Source organism: Falco punctatus (assembly GCF_963210335.1).
Source record: "Falco punctatus genome assembly, chromosome: 2".
Lineage (NCBI taxonomy): Eukaryota > Metazoa > Chordata > Aves > Falconiformes > Falconidae > Falco > Falco punctatus.
Genome location: NC_137581.1, coordinates 42,672,097 through 42,694,966, shown reverse-complemented (window position 1 = coordinate 42,694,966; position 22,870 = coordinate 42,672,097). Strand labels below are relative to the sequence as shown.

The 22,870-nt window shown below is 34.8% G+C and overlaps 1 protein-coding gene across 4 annotated transcripts in view; it reads left to right on the top strand.

Moving 5' to 3' along the window:
* KLHL1 (kelch like family member 1) overlaps positions 1–22,870 on the top strand; it is a 252,713-nt gene that overhangs the window by 23,863 nt on the left and 205,980 nt on the right. The window lies entirely within an intron of this gene.

Genomic DNA, 22,870 nt, shown 5'->3' with positions numbered 1-22,870 from the left:
AAAGCTTGAAGAAAGTATGATAATTACCTAAATCAGGCAGAAAAAATGTCAATATGTATTGTTCTTATGTTAAAAGGTGAAGAATCTGCATATTTCAACATACACGTAGTTGTATGTTTCTGTGTATCTAAACATAGATTGACAAGCTGGGAAATGAGGAACATACTAATATCCAAAGTACTGCTGCTTCTATATAAATGTCATGTTTTGATTATATGTCCCAAACTTTGCTGTCAGGGCTAAAACACTGTAATAAAACTTGCACCTCTGCATGTTTGAGCTTATACAAATGCCAAGTAAATGGGTCCCAGTTTACTTGCTGATTTGTATTTATTTTTATTGTTTATATTTCTTCATTACTTATTCCAATTTTCCCTGGCAAAAAAAAATACCAATAATGATATTGCTTTTTTGTCTTTTCATAAAAACACTACCTTGGAGGAGACTCTGGTGGATCTCAGAAAAATATATTTCCCCTTTGCATGCAGCTGAAACTTAATTTATCCAAGATTCATTACCATTACCATTACCAGGCAATCTCTCTGTTAGAGATTGAATTCTAGCATCATTTCAGAGTAAGCAATAGCTGTAACAACTTCTTTTCCAGTTTTGTAGGTCTTTTTCTCTTCAGGAACAGAACACTGTCTAAAAACATAAGTTAAAAAATGAACCAACCAAACAGAAACCTCATGTCATGTACAATAGACAAGTTTCAGAATATGAGAACTCAATCTAAAGCTGGTCTAATGTAAAGAGAAATGATCTCTCAAAACCAGGTATACCTCATGACTGTTTCTGTAAATTATATATTGTGTGCTTTGCCTTTGCTGTTTGGATTTTCAGAAAATCTTGTAAGGTTAGCTGCATTTTTGTGAGTTTTTCTGTACTTCTTATTCCTCTGTAATATTAGTCTTCTTTTTATAAACTTCTGGACAGAGTTGAAGTCTGGAAAACTTCCACACTGCACTGTGGAATTTTCAGAACATTATTAGGAATTGGAAACATGGCTGTAATTGGAAAACTGAAAAACAGCATAACAGAAATCTGAAGCAAGAGCTTCAGAAATAAATGTTTGACAGCTTCCAGTGTGTACTGGACAACTGTTTTAAATATTTTATTTTTTTTATTGTGGCCAACCATATGTTATTAAGTTTAGAAGCATATCTCCTGCCAAAATTTAAAACTTACGGCTCATGTTGTAATAAATGATAACAGAAAATAAAAAATTACAAGATTATTTCTTTTAGGTTTTTTTTTAGTCGCTGATTTGCTTTATCTTTCAATTTACTTCTCATGCTAATTTTTATAATAATGTCTGATTTATAAGCATGTTTTTTAAATCAGTCCTTCTTATACCAAGTTCCTTTAGGCTTATATGAAAATTATTGGAAATGAAAATGTGTTAGAAGGGGGGAAAAACAGTCCCTGTGTTTACAATGTGATCATTCTATTCTAAGTCAGTTCACTGTGGAAGAAGGGTCAGCCAGAAATGTTTGGTGTTTCTTTCCTGTACACAGAAGCAGAGATGAACATGAATTTTCCATGAAAACTGTTTTGTAACAAAATAAAATACTGTTTTAAAAAATAGTGGGAAGGAGTGATTTGACTGCATGATTTATTGATTTAAAATTAATAATTAAGAAGATTTTCAAAATTACTGAAGTATCCTTTATGGCATTTGAACAAAAAGCCTACAGTCTCCTTTTAAAATATATTTTTGATTTGAAGATCATAATTAGATAGTTAAAAAAGCCTCAGTAAACTGTTACAGAAGCTAATACTACATGATTCGAATGTGTTGAATTGAGCTGATTAGGACTGCATTGTCAGAACCTTGGAAAATTATTCATCTCAAAATCCCATCAGGTGGTTGAAGAGATTGTTACAAGGTTAGTGGAAAAAGGAAAATACATTTTGTTATTAATTCTGAGATCACAGGTTGTGTTTTGGGGAATTTTCTCCCATATAACTGTTTTAAAAATGTGTACTTTTTTGATGATACAAGTTTTTCGCTGTTTATAGTTATCTCACTTCAGTAATCTTTTAGTTTTTAGTCTCCTAGATTTACACAGACTTGATAGGTGATTGAAAAAAGGCAAGGATTTCAATAAAAAGAATCAGTTTTAGATGGATAAACTTTACAGTATTCCTTGCCTTTCTAACAAATACACAAAATTAATCTTATATTAAGTTTTATCATTTACTATCAATCAACTTCATATTTCAACCTTCATTTCCATTACTGCTAAGTACTCAGTAAGATGTACTATCAAAGGGGAATGAGCCATAGCAATTTTATATCAGAAATACTACTTTGGTTAAAAGCTTAATAGGGGCAAAAAAAGCAGTATTATTCTTCTGCTAAGCCTTTTGTCACATGCTGTGTATTGTCCCTGCTGTATGACCTTTTAAAATGGCTTTTCTTTTTAAATCTCTACATTGCATTAGAAATCAATTTCTGAGAATAAGAGAACAACTCTTAGGTATTATAATTAGAAAATTTAGAAGAAATGGCATGCAAGCAAGGGAAGGAGTATTAGGTTTTTAGTAACCCTCTTCAGACTACCATAACTTTTCCTAGTAGTATTTTTCTGTATGGGATTACCAGGTCCAAAATAATTTAACAACATTGCCAAATTTTCTTTGGTAAAACTGCAGGCGGTCAACATTGATGAAGGTTATTTTAGCCTTGTTTTTACAGTGATGTATTAGTTTACTAACAGGAGTATGATTTAATTTTATTCAATTAAAAGACATCTAGTCCAGTAGTCAACTAGCCAACCTAATGGACTCAACAGCTGAATGTAGCTTATCTAAACAAAGATGTGGCATGTGCTGCACAAGATGAGTCCTCTGTCAGTGTGATGGAAGTACTACATGCATTAGTTGAACAAGTGAAACAGTCCAACTGAAACGGTTTTTATACGGTCCAAATCACAGAATCATAGAATCATTTAGCTTGGAAAAGACCTTTGAGATCAAGTATAATCATGAACCTGGAACCGCCATGTCCATCACTAAAACATGACCCTGAGCACCGCATAGTTCCAATGTTTGACCACCCTTTCAGTGAGGAATAAAGATAGCTTGAAATGGTTATGCAAGTGCTAAAATGTCTGACGCTCGACTATTTGGATGAAACTTGGTTGCTAGTATTCAAACAGTACTACTGTTAACCTGCTGTAGATGTACCACACAAAGATGTCAAGGTAAGCTTATGAAATAACAGTATGTGAACATAATACTTGAACCACTGAACATTTGTGTCTGAATGCCTGCAGATCAGATTTTATACCATGTCAGTATGGTTTTGTGTTGTACTTCTTGCATCCCATTTTTTTCTGATTATTGTCTCAGAAAAAAAAAAAAAAAGTTTATATATATTTGGATAAGTACCTAAAATAATTTTGTTCCTACAAGTTTTGTGACAGACTGTCACCAATGTAGTTTGTGACAGGATAGCATATATCTCTGAAAAGTTAACAGAAAATCTTGTTCTAAACCAACCCAAAGAACAAAAATGCATAAGTAAACAAGCCTCACTAGTTCTGGTGCTCACAGAATTGTATGTTTAATTTTATTACAATGTGATTTTTTCTGTATGTAGAAAAGTTTTAACTTCAAGTTAAAATGTTAACAGCCAAGTCTTGGTTAAAAACGAACCTCTTGCTGGTGATTGTTAGGACTCTACTCTTCTAATTTGTAATTGGCTCTAAATCACTGTAATGATATTTTAACTGAAAAAAAGTAGTACTGAGAAGGTGCAAAACAAAACAACTGAAGAAACAGTTGTAAGGAGAACTTGGAACTGCTACTGTCACCATGGCAGTTTAATTAATTTTACTTTACAGCTACATCAGTTTAGGAGCATTTGCAGGGACAGTTATTGTGTGTCAGCTGAGAAATGGTAATATCTTAAGATAGGTCAGCTTGTTCACTTGCTACCATCTGCCTGTATCCTAAGACTGAAAGTTCTAAATATTCAGAGTTTCACTTTATTCAATAAAATAGAGGAATGAATGATGTTAGCTGTCGTATTATCCAGTACTCTTGATTTACTTCGAGGTTAGTATCCACGGACCTGCAAAGTGATGTGAAAGGAGTTGGGCTTGGATATGAGAGATAATTCACTTTGCTCCAAAACTTGTGAAGGGCTCTACATTAGTGATCTAGAATTAAACCAGGATTGTCTACAGAGTTGCTTAGAAGAGTCTCAGGTCTGAAGCAGAATTTTCATTTTGATAAGAGAAACTGAAATCTTCAGTGTGGTAGGAAGAGGCGTTTTTAGGTTCTCATATTACAAGGGAAGCAGGATCACAAGTCTTGAGTGAGAAGATTTTCATTGAGATATAGTATCTCAATTGATTTTACCCATTTACATTTAGATTACTTATTTTGGTGTGTCGTTCAATGCTCTCTAGCCAACAGAGAGAAATACGTACTTTAAGCCATGTTTCAGATGACATTTATCAGATGTCTACAGTAATATGGAATGAATCATGCTTCAGAAGTCCTTAGATATGTATTGTGCCCATCCTGTGTCTCCATAATGGTTCTCTATGTATAGAATAATGTAGAATAGACTGGGGCAAGACAGTATCTGAATTTTACCCTTCTAATGTACTTCCACTACTGGGAAGGCAGCCCAAGCCTCATCAGTTTAACCTAAAGTGATGGAAAGAATGAATAAAAAGAGAATAAATATGCTTTTAACAGTACAAGTAAAGAATAATTTTTAACTGCTGTCTTTCATATGTAGGCATAGTTACTTGTAATTACAACTACTACTAGAAAAAGGAAGACATTAAGATAAAAATATAAATGCATTTGCAGAAAGCTGTAAGTAAAAGATAGAAAACAAGAATTGCACAGTACAGTTCTTTATAATGAAAATCCTGTAAACTACCAAAATTGCTATACAAAATAAAAATTTCAGAAGGTTAAAATCTTTAAAGCTACTCTTGTAATTCAATGTAACATTTGCAGTCCAATGCACATATTTATTTACTTATGGGGAAGTAAAAAAAAAAAATAATTTTTTTGTCACTTTTTAACATGGCCAAAACTTCTCCATTCACCTATTTGAGTTATTTTAAAACTTGCTTAAGAGCTGCATGTAAGAATTTCATATAGAGATACTGCTTGGAGATACTAGATGAACATTTCTGAATTCAAACGTGTTCAAATTGAGGCCTGATCTTACGGAGTGCCATAGCTATTGACAATTACGCTACTAATTTTGACTAAAATGTATTTGACCTTTAGTGTCCAGCAGTGCCTGATCCAGTCTGGGGGTGGGTCAAGACAAAGTAATTGGAAGTTCTGAAAGAAAGTGTGTAACAGTATAATTTTATTGAAACTCCAAGGTTATTTTCCTTTTTTTTTTTTTTTTTTCTGTTATGCATTTTCCAAAAATAAATTTAGCATGAGGAGAAAAAAAAAAGACTCAGAAAAGCATCTCTGTGAAACAGCATTGCAGTAAAATGTACATTTCTATCCTTTTTGGTAGATATACTTGCTGTCTTTTAAACATACTTATCACAAACTCAGCTCTTGTCTTAATATTTTATAACCTTAAACCTTATAAAACTTTAACTCTGGTATAAAAGTTTAATACATCAGGAGAAGATAGTTGCTGAATAAGAATGTTTTGAAAGGGATTCTTTAGCATAAAGAGGAAAGCACTGAAGTAATCTGTGAATATTTCATGTTACAAGAACCAGCTTCAATGTCAGCCTTCAGTTTTTTGACAAAAAGACCATCGAAAGGTTAGTTATGACCTTTGGAAAAGGTTACTTCAGTAATACCAAACAGAGCCATATTAAATGTTTGCAAGCCTTTGTGATCTTAATATGCATGTCTCTGATGTCAATTAAAAATATGATCGCTGAGGGATAAGTGCATTTTGAAATAAACATTGGTAAAAACTACCCCTTCCAGAATTTTTATTTTAAAGGAAAACAAATAAGGATGAAATTATTAATATATATTTCAGATGGAAGTCTTTGAATGGGAGTTAAATCATATCAGTTGAACTAGCTTTCAGTTAATTCCAACTGACTACACCATTTTACCTGGCTGCAGTGGTCCCACTAAAATTAGAAACCAAAATAATGAATGACAACAACAACAACAAATAAGTTCTAAGGAAGTCCACCTAAAGAATCATCTCTGAGACCAAGAGTATTTGGTCTCAGTTGGATGGGATAGCCTCATTCCACCAAGTTCTGCCAGCCACAAGTAGGCTGCTTAAAGCTATGTTTTGTGGTCCTATATTAATATAATCTTGCCTAACTAATATGATCCATGTCTCTCCAATGTTTTTGTGTCCAATCCTTGACTTAGAAATACCTTCAGGGACTGAAATGAGGGACATTTTATGTTGATCTGTCATTTCTCTGTTTCCTCTCCATGCTCCAGTTGCTCTGTAGTTCACAGCACTGTGAAATACAGGTCACCTTTCCACTGTTTACACAAATTGTGGCAAGCATTAATGTGAAGAAGTTGTGTTCAGAATAAAGGAAATGGCTTCCCAAATAATCTTTCCTTCTTTCTTCCTTTCTGTCTCCCTTCTGTCTCCCTTTCTCTCCTTTTTCTTCTCATTCCACAGCATTGAGCTGTATTGCTGTTGTTGCCTCATGAAAATAATTATTTTATGTACTGCGAACATAGTAAAATTGCTGGTCATGACAAATGACTTAAGTCAGTCTTTCCTATTAAGTCTGCGTAATGGCTCTAGTATGTACTGTGCTGTACTGTAAAATAAAAGACTATAGCCTCTGTAGGAGCTATACTACCAGTTTTCCCCACAAGTAAATCAAGACAGCCGCGAACTGTCTTCCTCTATTCATAGTATCTACTATGAGTTTTCTGTGGAGGCAAAAGTTCCAGCTTGCTGGAACCCTACACATTGCTGGAACCCTGCACAGCTTCTGTGTACTAGTTTTTCTGTTATAAAGGTCTGGTTCTAATGCCATTCTGTACAAATTTTCATGGGGACTTTCAGAAGGTTGCATTAAATAAAATTATATAAAATTTGCTCTTCATTTTACATATGGAAGGAGTAGAGTTGGAAGATATTGCTAGTAACAGACTTACTAAAGGAAAACACAATGCAGGAAAGAGAGAACAAGGGATAAGGTGCTTGCCAAGTAGTCTGCTCCGCATTGTCTTAAATCTATGGCATGTGATTCAAGAGATGATCATAAGAAGCATTTATTTTAAATACAATCAGTGTGGTGGTATGCATTATAAAGCACACATAGACACATACACAGAGATTATTTTTTTTTCCATTTTCACAGAATAAAGATACTGGAAAACTCTCAGAAAGAAATTGTGCTTGTATTGTTAAAATTTTAGGAAAAGAATTATCTTTTTTAATAAAGTAAAATGTGAATGCTAAACCAAATAGGATTAAAATTAAATCACTATCACATCACCTTTTTTGAGAAGTTAAAGACAAAAACCTGCTGCCAGATCAAAGATCCTAGCATCTGACTTAGGAAGTAGCTGCTAACATATATTAATATAAGGAAAAACTATCAAATGCTTTACTGGATTTCTTAAGAAAAAAAGTATTATCCACAATGAATCCAGAGTTTTCTTCTAAGTGGTAATAGCCACTTTAGATTCTGTTGCTTTTCATGTGTGTGATTCTTTTCAAGTCTTGACTCTGCAGTTACCAACACTGAATTTAATCTACTTTTGTTAACACTCAAATATATTACTCAGCCACTCAGAAACATGATCTCTATCTTCAAGCTCTATGATCAAGTTAGAAAAGATTTTACATAGTCATTTTTCTTGGGTAAATAATCAACAACAAACCCAGCAACACAGATTATTCAGGGATGTCTCCACAGAGGCCTTTTCATTATGAAAAATGACCATTTATTACAAACCTTTTTCTGTCTTTTACCTAGTTATTAATTCATTAACGTTCTTCCTTTTACTCTAAAACATGATAGGTTCTTTCAGAGGCTTTGATGGGAGAAGTCAAAAAAAGTTCTGCTGCAAAACAGAGTATGGCTTCCTCATATCATATTCACATTCTTGCTGATTCCTTCACATCACTGAACTAAAACTTGCAAGGGCAGGACTTCTTCTATGGAAGCCAATTTGAGAAGTCCAAATGTATTTTATGTATTCAAGTGTATGTGAAGGATGTGCCTAATTTTAGTTTTATATCAGTTCCCCTGTAATAGAATTCAGACAATGTCTGGACCTCTTTTTAATGTTGGTGTCACAGCAATAGCTCCTATTATTCTAATGCCAAAGCTGATTTAAGTAATAGCATATACTGCAAAACTAAGAGTTTATCAGTTTGCTATGTATTTCATAGAAAATTAGTGGGTGAATAACAAATTATCCAGACAATTTATTATTTTCTATTTCATAAACTTACTCCAGAATGTTTTCTTTTAGCAATTTCACATTTTGTGACTACTTGTCAGATTTTGTGTCCAGTAAAAAGAAGACACCTGGTCAGAGACCCTACATATGTTCCCCTGTGACTGAACTCTGGTATAAATAGTAAATGAGATAGGAAAGATTAAAAAAACACAAGAAATAAACACAAAAAAAGCCCCAAACCAAGCACCCTACCCCCCCCTCCCCCCAAATTCACAAACCCCCCCAAACTGAGTGAAGCCATGATAAATGCATATTTTTATGCAGTTTCTTTTCAGGTGTGATTAATCTTTTCAGTGTCTGGCATTACATTATTTCTGCTATTAATTTCTTGTTCTTTGCTAAAGCTACTGTCTTTATTTCAAATGAGACTCAAAAAAAAAAAAAAAAAAAAGAGTAACAGGCATCCAAATGCATAGAACTGAAAGGTTGTTCAGTTCCTACCTTCATTCTGACAAGCTTTACCTTCATTCTGACAAGCTTTACCTTCATTCTGACAAGCTTTTTTAAATGCGTCAAAAAATACAGTTCAAAATAAAAAAAGAATTGGAAGGAAGATTTTTTTTTAAAAAAATATCTGTCGTGGTCAGTATACAAGGCAAAGTGGGAGACATAATAAAGACTTGACTTCTGGTAAGTAAAACCAAAGATTAATTTTTTGTAGAAATGTGTAATTATTAAATTAATTTTATTTAATTTCTGTTATCAGGTCTATAGTAATGACTTAAAATCTCAGCAGCTAGCCTTTTGCCTTCGTTAGTACAAGGAGATACTGTGACATCTCACACATAGATCATTTGATGCTCAGTAAAGCTTATTTGAGCTAATGAAATTTTACTATTTACTGACAAAAGGAAAGGATCAGATTCCTCATGATTTTGCATTACTCATACATAACAAAGCATCTTTTGGAAAGGAAGAGCAGAAGGGAGGAAACCAGGACTAATTTAAATGCCATTTAAATGTTCTCAGCATTTGGGTATTCTCCGCATGAAAGGTCTACTGAAGTATACTGTCTCTTGTGTTAAATACCAAAGTTCAGGAGGCAGTCTAAGCCCAGGACATAAAATCCGAACATACCTGTTACTGATCAGGTTGGGTGGCTAAACTCCCTGGTTTGATGGATTTTTGTTTGTTTGTTTTTTATTTATTTGACTTTTAAGTTAGTTAAAAGAAAGAAAACTGTGTTGCTGCCAGAATTCTGATAGATACTACTAGTTAATATTGGCTCTTGAATCTGCTGGAAGTTTCTAATTTTTCTTACAAATGCAGGAAAATAGTATGAGAAAGAGATATTACCTTTTGAAAAGGTAAGTTCAACTGTTTTGATTATTATTATTTCAATGTCTCTGTTTGTATAATACAGTAACTGATAAACAATGGCAGAATTATAAGAGCTTGTAATATGATGGCGAGTTAAGCCACTAATGAATTCTGTGACCAAGATTTTTCTGTCTTAATTTTAGCCAAATTGAATTTAAAACACCCCCAACTTAAATAACAGGCAAGCCCCTACATTTTAATTTAATTTCTTATTTTAGGAAATTTTGAAGGAATGTCTGAATTACTTGTACAAGCTTGTCTTTATTTTTATAGGATTTTTTAAATATTATTTGTGCTGAGTAAGGGATTGTAAAGGTCTTCATAAATATAATAGACGAGATTAAAAGCATAATTAGGCAATTATATAATCACACCTAATTTCCTGCACCTACTAGGAAAAAATCAGACTAATTTACAGCAGATATTTTACATGAAGCAAGCATTTAGGCACAGACAATCTCATTAACAAAAATATTTTTTCTAGGTTAGCTTGATACATATATGTATGTATATATTTAAATCTGTATGTGTATATATTGTCAGATCATACTTTTTCACTCTATGTATGGAACTCTGGATGGGATATAGGCTTGGCTGCTGCTACAGCAAATGTTCACTTCTGTCCACTAGTGATCCTCCCTCCACTGAAAGGGAATAGAGAACTGGAAGGCTGATAGCCCCATCTGGTCTTGTGAGGAATACCTGAAAGTTCAAATACATCCTATAACCTGTAACTTGAAAAAATGAATCTATTATAGTCAAAACTAAATTTGAAAGCTATGCAAAGTAGTAATACTGTAAACTCTTTCTATAATTGATAATATTGCATTCAATGCAAAAAGTCCCATAAGCCTTGCAAAGTTTTGAATTGAGAGTTCATCTCTTTGTAGCCTTACTTATTGCAAAGTAGAGCATATGCAGTTACTATAAATTGATTCCATGTGTTAAAGCATTTGTGTTTTAAGAGTGAGATATACACGTAAAATATTGGTGTGACTTTTTTTTGTGTGCAGTGCTTGAGATCAACATGTTTTACTGAACATATGAAAATACTTAAATTATTTATATCATTCATCATACACCATTTATGAATAGAATTTTTAAAAATTCAAGTTTAAATTAAATAATAAATCAGAATGTTTGGAAATAACATGCCAGGTTTTTTGACTATTTTGACTATAAATTTTTGATTAATTTATGCCAGACAAGCAATGCTATTGGAAGAACCAGTTTGATTTCGATCTGATAAACATTATCTCTACTATAGTTCTAATTTTTAATTATTTTATGTAATTTTTATTTTAATTACATCGAAGAAATCTACTGCAATTTTTAAGAAAAAAATGGGAGAATGTAGACATGCACATGCACACAGGAGAGCAGTGACCGTATATCTGTGGGAAACTGGTTTGACTGATGTAAATATCCAGTTTCAAGGATATATTTATTCCTACCTGAATATTCAGTGATTTCTCAGTCTAACCACTGTTTCTTGGTTTAAAAGCATATGAATTTTTGATAGCAACTTGAACAATATTAGCTTGGTTGAGTCTGCACCACACTGTGTTCTGCACTGCATAAGCAAACATACTTTGGATTGCTAAAGTGGATATAACCTGATTTTGTTTCTTCAAATTGTTTTAAAAATCCAAGTAATTGTAATAATTTTCTGTAGTCTGTAGATGTTCTTGTGTTTTGGACAGGCACATAAGCTGTGAATTCCAATAAGTAAAGCCCACTTTTCTCCTCTCTCCCAAAGAGTATTTGCTTGGTATGAATATTAACTCCATAAACCTTTCAAATCTGTCACTGAAAATAAATCAGAAAACAGATAACAGGAAAGTGCTCTGTTTGCCCCCTTTCTGAAGTCTGAGGCTTCATTCAGGAAATATCTTCCTGAAAACTTAATGTTTAAGTCCCCCCAATTTAGAAATTGTATTTGCTTTCATTCATAAGAGTTTACATTAATAATACCTTAATTTCAGTTGGTTTTCACCAATAAACAGGAAAAAAACCAACAGCTATCTATTATTCTTTCTAAACAATATTCTTAGCAGTAATAAATTTGTTTTGCCATAAAAGTAGCAAGCAAAATTTTGCTTGCAACTTCTGGCCACTGAATCAGATGGAATGGAAGAAGGCAGTCCTTACTTCATGAAAGCTCTACAGAACAGTTGTGTTAAAAACTGAACAATCAATTGCTTACCTTTTTAAACAAATAGTAATGTTCAGAGTGCTCTGTAAACAAAACCAAAATAAGGCTTTACCAGAGAAAGCTCATGAATACACAGCTTGAAGTCCTTATCCTGAAAAGATCTAGGAGCTGTTAAATGTTACCAGTAAGTATGTCAGTAGGTAAGACAATGTATGTGTGAGTTTGGGGGCCAAAAGGAGTGTTTCTCGTTCTGCTAAATAGGGAAGTGAGGGCAAAAGCTGTTTCCTTCCCATGTGCCTCCCCACTGTGTTCACAGAGGAGCCCATATGTGGCTCTTGGCCTTGACTAAGCATACCTAGCTTTAGGTGTCTATTTGAGGCATGAAGATGAGGAACACGAGGACTTCTTGTAAGGGTAGAAGGAAAATAAAAGTATTTCCAGGTAATCTAGCTCATTTTAGGTCCATTACGCAGCTAATTCAGCGTGATAAGTTGAGCCTTTCCTCATTATCACCTTCAGCATTCTGACTCCTTCAAAGGGAGGTAAGAGAGAATAGGGGAACATATGGTAGTGTTGTAAAATGTATACAACCTCTATTTATGTAGTTCTGCAAAGACTGAGAAATCAGTCCCAGCAGACACACTTCCAAGTCTGTTCCACTCTAAGCCATTACTCTCAGGTCATTATTAGGCCATGGGGTGGGACACCGTGTGGAATCCTGGTTAAAGGAAGCATACCTGCATACTTCCATGAGTCCAAGATTATTCCAGAAAATTAGGTCTGCTGTGGTATTAAAAATCTTGTAGGTGTCTCTTCTCATCTTCCCTCTGCTGTACCTCCAGAATAATTTACAACATGAACATTCAAGGAAGGTGCAAGTAGAATTCAATGTCAGGCAGACTAAACAGCGTTTGGAAATAGCTTTATTTTTATTATGGACAAAAATATAAATAGGTATAGATTTTTACCTTCTAATTTAAAGGCATAAATCTGCTAACCTTCAGTGAGACTTTTATTCTTAATATTTCAAATACCTTTTTGAAAAATGCATGAGATTTTAGAAATTCAGAAACAATACTGTATTTTTCTACTAATCCAACTGAACAAATTTGTTGTGTTAGCCATATTTAACTGAGAGTGGTCTGCATGCATATGGGTTCAGTGCTGCAAAGCTGTCATCCATTATGTTTATTCTTAGCATAATACTAGAATAAACTGAGTCAGTGTGCCTAATGTCAAAGGAAAAAGTATATAAAACCAAACTGATGTCCATACATATGAGTGTACAAAAAGTGTTCCAAAGACACCACTTTAAAAAGGCGCTCTTTGGAAATATACTGAAATGTTTCAATGGTTATTTCTTGTATAAACACAAACTGGCAAAACCCAAAGTATTTTTAAACCAGAGAACAGGTTTATGTAGACTTAAATATTACTGAATTAATAAATAAAACTAAGTAAATCTAAACTGCTACATAGTGGAAGTCCTTGAACACGGGCTATCCATTCATTTCTTAAAAATTGCTGTTGATGGGTTGAGGCAAATGAACTCTTCCTTCCCTTCCACTATTTTGTTTGCCTTAAGGTTTGTTGTTGAATCAATGAAGTACTGCAGATACCTCTTTACAATAAAATTGGTAACTAAACTCCTTATCCTTCAGCATTGAGTTGCATGCTGCTGTACTTAGCCAGCTACACATCAACATGATTTGGCAGGTAGGCATTGATATATCAAAGTCTCTTCAAACATCTCTACTAAGAGGTTTTAAAAATAGCCCACTAATATTTCATTCAGCAGAGTAAAACATTTAAACCTTTATTGCTACTCTTTTATTTCATGTTACTTCTTAAGGAGGAGATTCAGCTTTGTGATTCTGATACAGAGTTTATACTTTAAAAATATTCATTTATGTATCACTTTCATGAAGTGATGCATGGGAAATCATAATATTGCCATGTGCTTGTTATATGAGACAGCTGATGGTTTGCGTGCCACTGTCTACCAACTATATGCAAATAACTGTTGAGGATGACAGTTGTGTTACTCCCACTTAGCAGCTTTGGTGGGACCCTTTCAGCTTCAGTAGAGATTTGTCTTAAAGAACATTTATGAGATGTGAGCAGTTAAGAGGGTATTTATCTACTGATTACTCTATATGTGGCTACTATAAACCTTAAATTCAGCAGTTGCCTTAGTTGATAAAATGTGGAATTCATTTTTGCAGGCTTTGCACAAATGCAAGGCTCTGAGCTTGTATTTCATTATTTATAATTCTTACTGCATAGCTGGACACATGTACTGATCCTCTTCAATGCTATTCTTGTTGTTAATTTTGTTAAATAATAATTAAGTGGAAGCTGTAGCAATGTAATTATTAAACTCAAGGAATTACAACCAAACAAATGTTTATTTGATATTTAATAGTCAAAAAATACCTACTCAGATTCCTTCTTTATGTATTTTTAAATCTTTGTACAGGCTTTTCAGGAGCAGACTTTAAACGGGGATTCATTTTGGTTGACTTCAGTGCCTGTAATGTACATATTCAAATGCTGTTAGAAGATGTTCACATGTTGTTAGAAGAAAAAGTAGTTAAGGCATCCAGAGAGCTAGTCATCTCATTGCTACAATAAATTCCTGTAACTGTCCAGATGAATGGTTCTTTAGGCTCCAGTAATAGCTTAGTTCAGTTCACCATGCATAGATACCTAGTATCATTTGACATGCCCTAAGATGTCTAAGATACGTCGATGCCGTTAACAGATACTACACTAGATCTAAAGGATACGATGCTTTATGTATTGCTATCAGAAGACCAGACAAGATACGTGAGAGTATGTGGGCAGCTGAACTCATATCTTATAACATAAAGAATGTCATAAAGCGACACTTTTATGTTCAAGGCATAAAAACTTCTGTCAGTGAGGGCTAATTTTAAATGTACAAAAGTATCTTGTGTTTACTTAGTGAGCAAGTGTACTGTAGAAAAGATCCTTTCATAATCCTGAGTTTAACATCACATGTTTTACTAATTTCTTTATTTTAAAACGGTGTGATAATAGGGTAACATAATTGTCTGTGATACAAAGCTTCATTCCTTAGTTAATACACACATACTGCAGCCTCTGTTGCTGATTAAAAAATCCAACAAACCAAAAAACAAGATATCAAAGAGAAGATGGACTGTACTGTAGTTTGTTTTTGACTATTGTAATTACGTTCAAGGAAAGAATTGTTATGGATCATGTTATATTCTGATTTATGCCCACATAACACAACTATAGTAAAAAAAAATCCATGCTAATTACTAGAATTAGGTACAGTGTTTCAACAGAGAATTTAAAGTTGTTATTGGTGATGGTGAGAAGAAAACAAAAAACATTCCTAAAAATATTTGAGTTTCAAATTTCAGATCTATTTCTATTTCTTATGTTCTTGCCTATATTGTGAATTTTTTTAGAAACATTTGTGGCTAGAGAGCAAAGAAATTAATTAATTTTTGCTACACATTTCTTTAAATATTCTAAGTTCTTCATCCTAAATTGGTCATTCCAACCTGAATGAAAGAATTTACTTTCAGTTATTTGAGGGAGACTATGTTGTATGTTATTCATACTATATATTCACTTAAGATGCAATGCTAAGAAACCATTTTGGTGGGATCCTTTCACTTGCAGGAGACAGTGGACTACAGAGTTTTATTTAATGGGGTTTTCATTGAATTTGTTGCTTGAAAGGAGTGCTGTCTTTTACATCAGGAGTTTGAGAGCTGTGAGTAAGTGATGGATTTATAAAAAATGTGTCCAGAACGGACCATTACATTGACTTCAGTCACATAGGGCACATACACAATCTCACTGATGTGCCTCTATGCTCAATAAATAAACACCAATTTTATAAGATTGGGGTCACAAAATAAAACTTACCATCCTATCACCAGTAGGTGAAAAATAAATCATGTCTAAACCATTTTTGTTGGATTGACTGTCCCAATGAATTAAAACCTAGGAAAGATTTTGGTACTTCAGTGCTCTTGTAACTGAACTAATGACATATGATGGAGGTATAATCAGCCTCTGGTGAGTGCTCAGCTGCTTAAAAATCACTCATGGAATAGGTATTCAAGGGTTGTTGTTAAGCTGGAAGGACATTTAATACAGTTATGTCCTGAAGCCAGTTTCATTCACTATTTTAATTACTTGAATAATAAGAAACATGCACATACAACCTGCAGGTGAAAGACAAAAGTGTTTGAAAAATGTTTGCAAACCTAAGTCTGAGCTCACATTGATCTTGGACTGTTTGGGAGCAAAAAGGAAAAAGTGAAATTGAAATCCAGATGTTGAAACACAAGGCTCAGACACACAAGCAAATTACTAACAGGTACAGCTTTAATAATCACAGATGTGTATATCCCACAGCAAATGGAAGGTAATTTGAATTAACCTAGTCCTCTTGCAACAAAGGATAAGCTATTTCAGATTTGTAGTATCTGTGGCTAAGAATAAAAATTTTGACCAGTTGATGTGCACTGCCTTTTGGGAACACATTTAGCTAGAGACATAATTAAACACTGAAAAAGATTATCATAAATATCTGTGAATCTCATTCACTGAAAAGTTTTGAGTTTTTAGAATTAGGCAGACATCTTTCAGTAATTGTCTAGGTGCATTTAGTTCTGTCTAGGCAGATGGCTAAATAGTTTTTCAGTATTTATTAAATGTTAATATTTACATCGTTCTCTGGTTAGTTCTTTCAATTCTCTTGAATTTCTCTTGAGAAATTCCAGGGGAAAATGTAGCACAAAAAGACCTAGAAAGCTGGAGTCTCTCCCATACTATTCAGAAATTTTTCTTTGTTGCTCCATGTGGGTCATCACCTACATCTATAACTGCACAGGTTCTCTTGGGCTTTTCCCCACAGAGCAGTCTTTGTTTCTGGAACAATGGATGTAGACTGGCTTCAAAGAATCACAAAATGATTCAGGTTGGAAGGGCCCTCTGGAGGTGCCAAGCCCCTGCTCAAGCAGGGACACCTAGAGCCAGCTGCCCAGGACTATGTCCAGATGGCTTGTGATTATCTCCAGGGACTGACACTTTACAACCTCCCTTGGTGATCTGTGCCAGTGCTCAGTCACCTTCACAGTAAAAAAGGTGTTTCCTGATGTTCAGGAGTGTTTCAGTTTGTGCTGCCTGCCTTCTGGTGGTGACACTGGGCGTGACTCCGTACTCTGCGCTCTCCCATAAAGTATATCATCAGCACAGACTTGCACATGCTGCTGATGCATAGATCCTTCTGGAACAAAACAGATAAATTCACACTGTAGAAACTGTTTATCAGTGTTCATCCTATAAACTTCAGTGTGGACTCAGCAGCCCACAGGTACCTTCAGAGACAATACTAAATATAGTCCAGTGACTATACCTGTTTCCATGTATATCACATGTATATCTAATCATGGGCTTTATTGTAAATTATTTTTAGCAGGTTATTTTTTTAGTTCTACATCCTCAGGATTATATTTGAAACCCTTACCATGCAGCTGTGTTGTCAAGTTCCTGTCAGTTGCCAAGTCAGATTTTTTGCAGACATAAATTGAACCTGGTTTAAGACTCACATGGTTTGACTGAGGCTGGCAACTGTAGCTCACCAGCTCCCCTGCCCCACTAGCCTGGTGGGATGGGGAGGGGAACTGGAAAAAGATAAAACCCGTGGGCTGAGATAAGAATAGTTTAGTAACTGAAATAAAGTTAAAACAAACCAAACCAAAAAACAACAAACCAAACAAAACCAGCCAACAATACTAACAATAATAATGGAAAGGAGAGACAAGAATAAAACCCAAGGGGAAAAAAATACCACAAGTGATGCACAATACAGTTGCTCACCACCTGCTGACTGAAGCCCAGACAGTTCCCAAGCAGTGATTGGCAGCTCCTGGTCAACTCCCCCCAGTTTATATACTGAGCATGACATTCAATAATATGGAATATCCCTCTGGCAAGTTTTGGGTCGGCTTCCTGGCTCTGCTCCCTCCCAGCTTGTGCACCTCCTCACTGGCAGAGCATGGGAAACTTGAAAAGTCCTTGATTTAGAGTAAGCACTACTTAGTAACAATTGAAACATCAATGTGTTACCAACATTATTCTCATCATAAATCCCAAACACAGCATTGTACCAGCTACTGAGAAGAAAATTAACTCTATCCCAGCTGAAATGAGCACAAAGAGAAAACTGTTTTACAACACTTTCACAATAGGTTCAGATTAAACATTTAATCATTTGTAGCATTTTCTGCTTTTAAGTGCTTAACTCTTCAATTTTGTACGCCTTTGTTATGGAATACAATCTGATCAGTTAAAATTACTTTCTTTTAGTTTCTCCTCATGGAAACCTAAAATCCCCTAGAATAATCCAGTCTTCCAGTTCAGTTTTCAGTTAGAAGTCATTTGAACATTGCTAAAGATGGGGCGGGTGTGTGTGTGTGTGTGCAGATGGTATCTTGAAAGTTATCCCAGTCTCACAGTTACAGTAGTCATGATGATAACTTCTGAGTTTTTCTATGGTTTTGGCACTTTGGGTCTCTCAGGAGAGTAAACAGGTCACGAAGCTGTACACTGCATGGGAAATTGTCACTGCATCTGTTTCTGTATTTTTACCTTTTTGGTAACTAGCTTCTGAATGTTTAAGGGACGGGCTGAATGGAGATGGCAGTATGAATTGTATCAACTCTTTGTTTTGTTATCAGTAAGATGACACTGAATGGTTGTACTTAGCTTTTCTGGCTCAGGATGCTTTTCAGCTTTATTAACATTTGTGTATTGTGTATTTGCATCTTTCAAATCTAATAGGAAGGAGTAATCAAGCAACCATATAATAAGCATATAGTTTTTCCCTTCTGAGTTACAGATACAGTTGTAGCTAAACTGCCTATACCTTTGTGTTTTTATTGTGGAGATTTGGGGAAATAAGAAGCAGGAAGAAAAAAAAAGCTAATTATAAAATCTTTTAGAAACAATAGCAAATAGAAGAATTATCTACACTACAGTTTAGCTGCTCATCCCCTATATCATAATCATGTATCTTCCCACTACAGTTAATATAATGAGCATATGCCATGTCCCGTGCTTGTCCAAATGCATCCAAATGATTAGATGTTCACCAAAACTCCTCTGACTCACCCCTGAGGAATGCTCCCTCCCATCCTCATGCAGTTTACAGTCACAGAGTTCTCCAGGAACACCAGGAACAGGAGCGTCACCCCTGTTGACACGTTCTGAATTTGTCAGACCATTTAATGTGCGGTTAAAATAATCTGCCATGTGTTTATAAATGACATCTGTCTACCAGTACTGTGGTCATACCGATGTTATTCAAAAGATATAAAGTCCTCAGCTGCCCCCAGCAAGCTAATGCCAGATCTCCTAAGCAACCTGCTATGACTCCTTTACCCATGCTACCTTCTATTAGCCTTCAGAACCCACTGTCCAAGGACATTGTGAGTGCTGTACTTCTAAACTAGCACCTCCTGATACACAGCTAATGTGTGTATGTATCTCCTTACTAATCTCAGGTCAGTTTGGACTTGTTCTGTTTGCTGATAGTATCATCACACAAAGAAATTGGCTGCAGCAATATGTGCAGCAAATGTGTGTGAAAAAATATAGAAGCAGGACTGACAAAACTAATTAGTATGTTGCTGTGGCTTGTTTTGAGATCAGAATAGCAGCCTCTCTCTGCTCCATGTCTTTTCTCACCTCCACTCACATTACATGTTAGTTCAGTTAGTTGCTGCTGCAGACGTTTCACAGGAACTCATCCACAGGTGTCAATCTCACAGCTATTATCATTTTTATTAGCCATCTTGCCTTCTGACAAGTCAGCATCTCCCATGCAGTCTTATCTTGCTCCCTGCCTTACTGTCTGCTTTTCAGGATTGCAAGCTGCTAATCAGTTGTCCTCTCAGTAACAATGTTTCTATATGCAGTTGCCATTGACTGCAAGAAAAGGAGGAAGAGCTCACCTTACTGAGCAGCACCCAGGCACTGGAACTAGCTGGGATGGAAAAAAGTGATAGAAAAATATGTAGTATTGTTATTGTCAAGCTAAGATACTTCTACATAGAAGCTCAAGAAGGAAAAATGCATTATCCCTCAACGTGTGTGCAATCCTATGATCATCCTTAAAATTCCGCTATGTGTCCTAATTTAATGTGCAGTTCTGCACATACGTGTATGTATATATGGACACAGATGTGTGATGCAGAGATAGCCTTGAATGCAAATGCAGCACAAACCATCTTGGCAAAAAATGCTATCTACATCTTGATGGAAGTCTGTACTGTTATGGATTATTTATAAAGAAGACAAAAGCAAACCTGGAATTAGGTATTTTATTTAGGAGTTCAGAGCATCTGACTATGTAACAAAGCTATTTACCATAAAGTGGAAAACTTGCCGCAATTCTGAGAGTAAATTTATTCTTCTGCTCACCTGCTCTCTCATTCCAAAAAGTGAGTGTTGATGGAATGTATTTATCAAAAGTATACTAAATTTTTGTACATACCTTTTCTTATTTATTGATGTTTTCCAGCTTTTTTTAACATCAGAGGACCGTTTGTTTTATTTTATTTTAATCCACATCTCTAGAATCTTCGCAAGAAACAATCCTTTAATAAGTATATAGGTTTCTCCTTGTTAGGATACAGTTGGATAGGTAAGCGATCAATCTGTGGACCAACTGTTTTCTCAGTATAGCATATTTTCTCAGGAATCAGCATGATTCCTGCCATAACTATAGCTAATGAATGAATACTTCAGAGTCCTTCTATTTATTCTTATTTTGGCCACTGGTAAGTAGGCCATTGAAACTATAGCTTAACTGTAGCCAAATCTATCAGAAGAAAAAAAAGTCCATATATTGTATGTAGCCAGCAATGAACTTTACAGAAGCTTAAAATCTTTTTCTGAAAAAAAATCAATTGCAATTTAGCAATGCTGTATTTTTGCTGTTGCTGCTATTGTTAGGTCTATGCTGAATGTTGTTCACCAGCTAAGAATGCAGATCTCAACTAGAAATTCACTTTTGTGTAGCATAAATGCGATTTTGTTTTAAAATACATTAAAATTTTATAATTTGGATATATTAACAAAAGCAGTTAATCATAAGTAATTTATGCTACTGCTTGTCCTCATCAGACTCATTACTTGCAAAGTCTTTCATCCCTCTCCCTAACTGGAAACATAAAAAATATCTTCTGAAAGGCCCTGATCATAGCTATTCCCTTCCCAACCCCCATCACTGAAATACTCCTATAGAAAGGTAAAGAGAATAAACTCACTAGACTTAAATGAGAACAAGGTCTGGAAAACAAGCTCCAGCTTTGATTTGCCATTTCATCCAGAGTGGTTATTTCTCAAGGTCAAAACATAGTTTAAGTGTATGAGGTTTCCTGTGAGATACCAACAGAGAACAGGGTGGAGGAGAATGGGAAAAGAAAGTAAAAATAACCTTTACAGACCATTTTTATAGAACTTTCAACTCAGAAAACAACCAATGAGTTATCTTAAAATTCTCATCTTACTCTAACTTCAAGAATAGGTCTTCACAAGTGTTCTTACTGTGAAGTTATTTCTCATATTTTTGGGAGAAAGGGAGATCAGGAACTGGTCCGTGTGGGAAAGTGAACAGGGAGCCAAGGGTGACCACAGCACGGACAGTGCCCCCATTGACGGGGTACAGCCCTACAGCCGCTGAGCACAGTAGACAGAGCCCAGGGCTGTTAACTGGGACTGTTGAGATCCCCAACGTGGAAAGCAATGAACCGGGGTCAGGGTCCTTCAGGGCATCAGGAGTGAAAGGAGACAAGGCCAGGAACAGGACTGGAGATAAGACCACAATATAGAGAGCAGCATTTTCCTTGTAAAACAATTAAATTTCCTCTTTAACTGTTTTAAAATATGAACTATATTCCTGCATCCCTGCAAAATCAGCAATAACTCAGGAAACTCAAATCAAGCTTATCTGACCACCACTCTCCGTAAACATTAGATGGAAGAACATTGTTTTCCAGTTCTCATTCCCCCATGGAAATGGTCTTGAAAGGTGCTTGTGGGTCCTTCAATTTAGATACTTCTAGTGTCAGAGACTGCAGTCAGGAACTGCAGGCTTATAAAGGAGGTTAAAGATACCCATGAATAATTCTGAGCAGGATTAAGAAAAAAAGATGTTCTTCTAAAAATTAGGAGTAAATGTATTTTACTAACAGTAGAACTCAGTATTACATACTGAAAATGCAGCAATCTTATGCCTGAAATGGTGCACTTGTATTTTTTTCTTTCATTGACATATTTCCTGATCTGATTTTAATTTGTGAGGATATTAATAATTAACTATTAAATAATAGCAGACATGTTAACAATATACACATTTATTAAAACTGAACTCTTTGAACAAATCTTTGAGTTATTTTGATGAAAAATCAGAATGCCGGGGAAGATCCAGCAGTGTAAGAAGTTTGTTCCTTCAAATATTTAAAAAGGATGCTACAGGCTAACTAGCCTCACATTAATCCTAAGGAAATAATATAGAAGTTGATATGATAATGACTATAAACAAATTAATACAAAACAAAAGGAAGATAAGTCTTACCAATTAATTTCATTATCTTTGTTAAAAGCAAGAGATGGGTACAATCTTGTAACACATTAATACATTTTGACACCTGTAAGGTTTTGTATTAGCCTTTCATGAGACTAACTAAAAAGGAATTATTATTTTTTTTTTACCAGAAAAATGAAGTATGTTGCATTTATTTCATTAATTTTAGGTGCTTTGGACTTTATTCTGTCAACATGCATATATAATTGGTCTTAAAGAAAATACATAAATAATTTCTTGATCTAATCTGCAAATGATTCAGAAATTATGGAATCTTACATGATATTTACTCCCCTCACCCCTGAATTCCCTCTGTCACT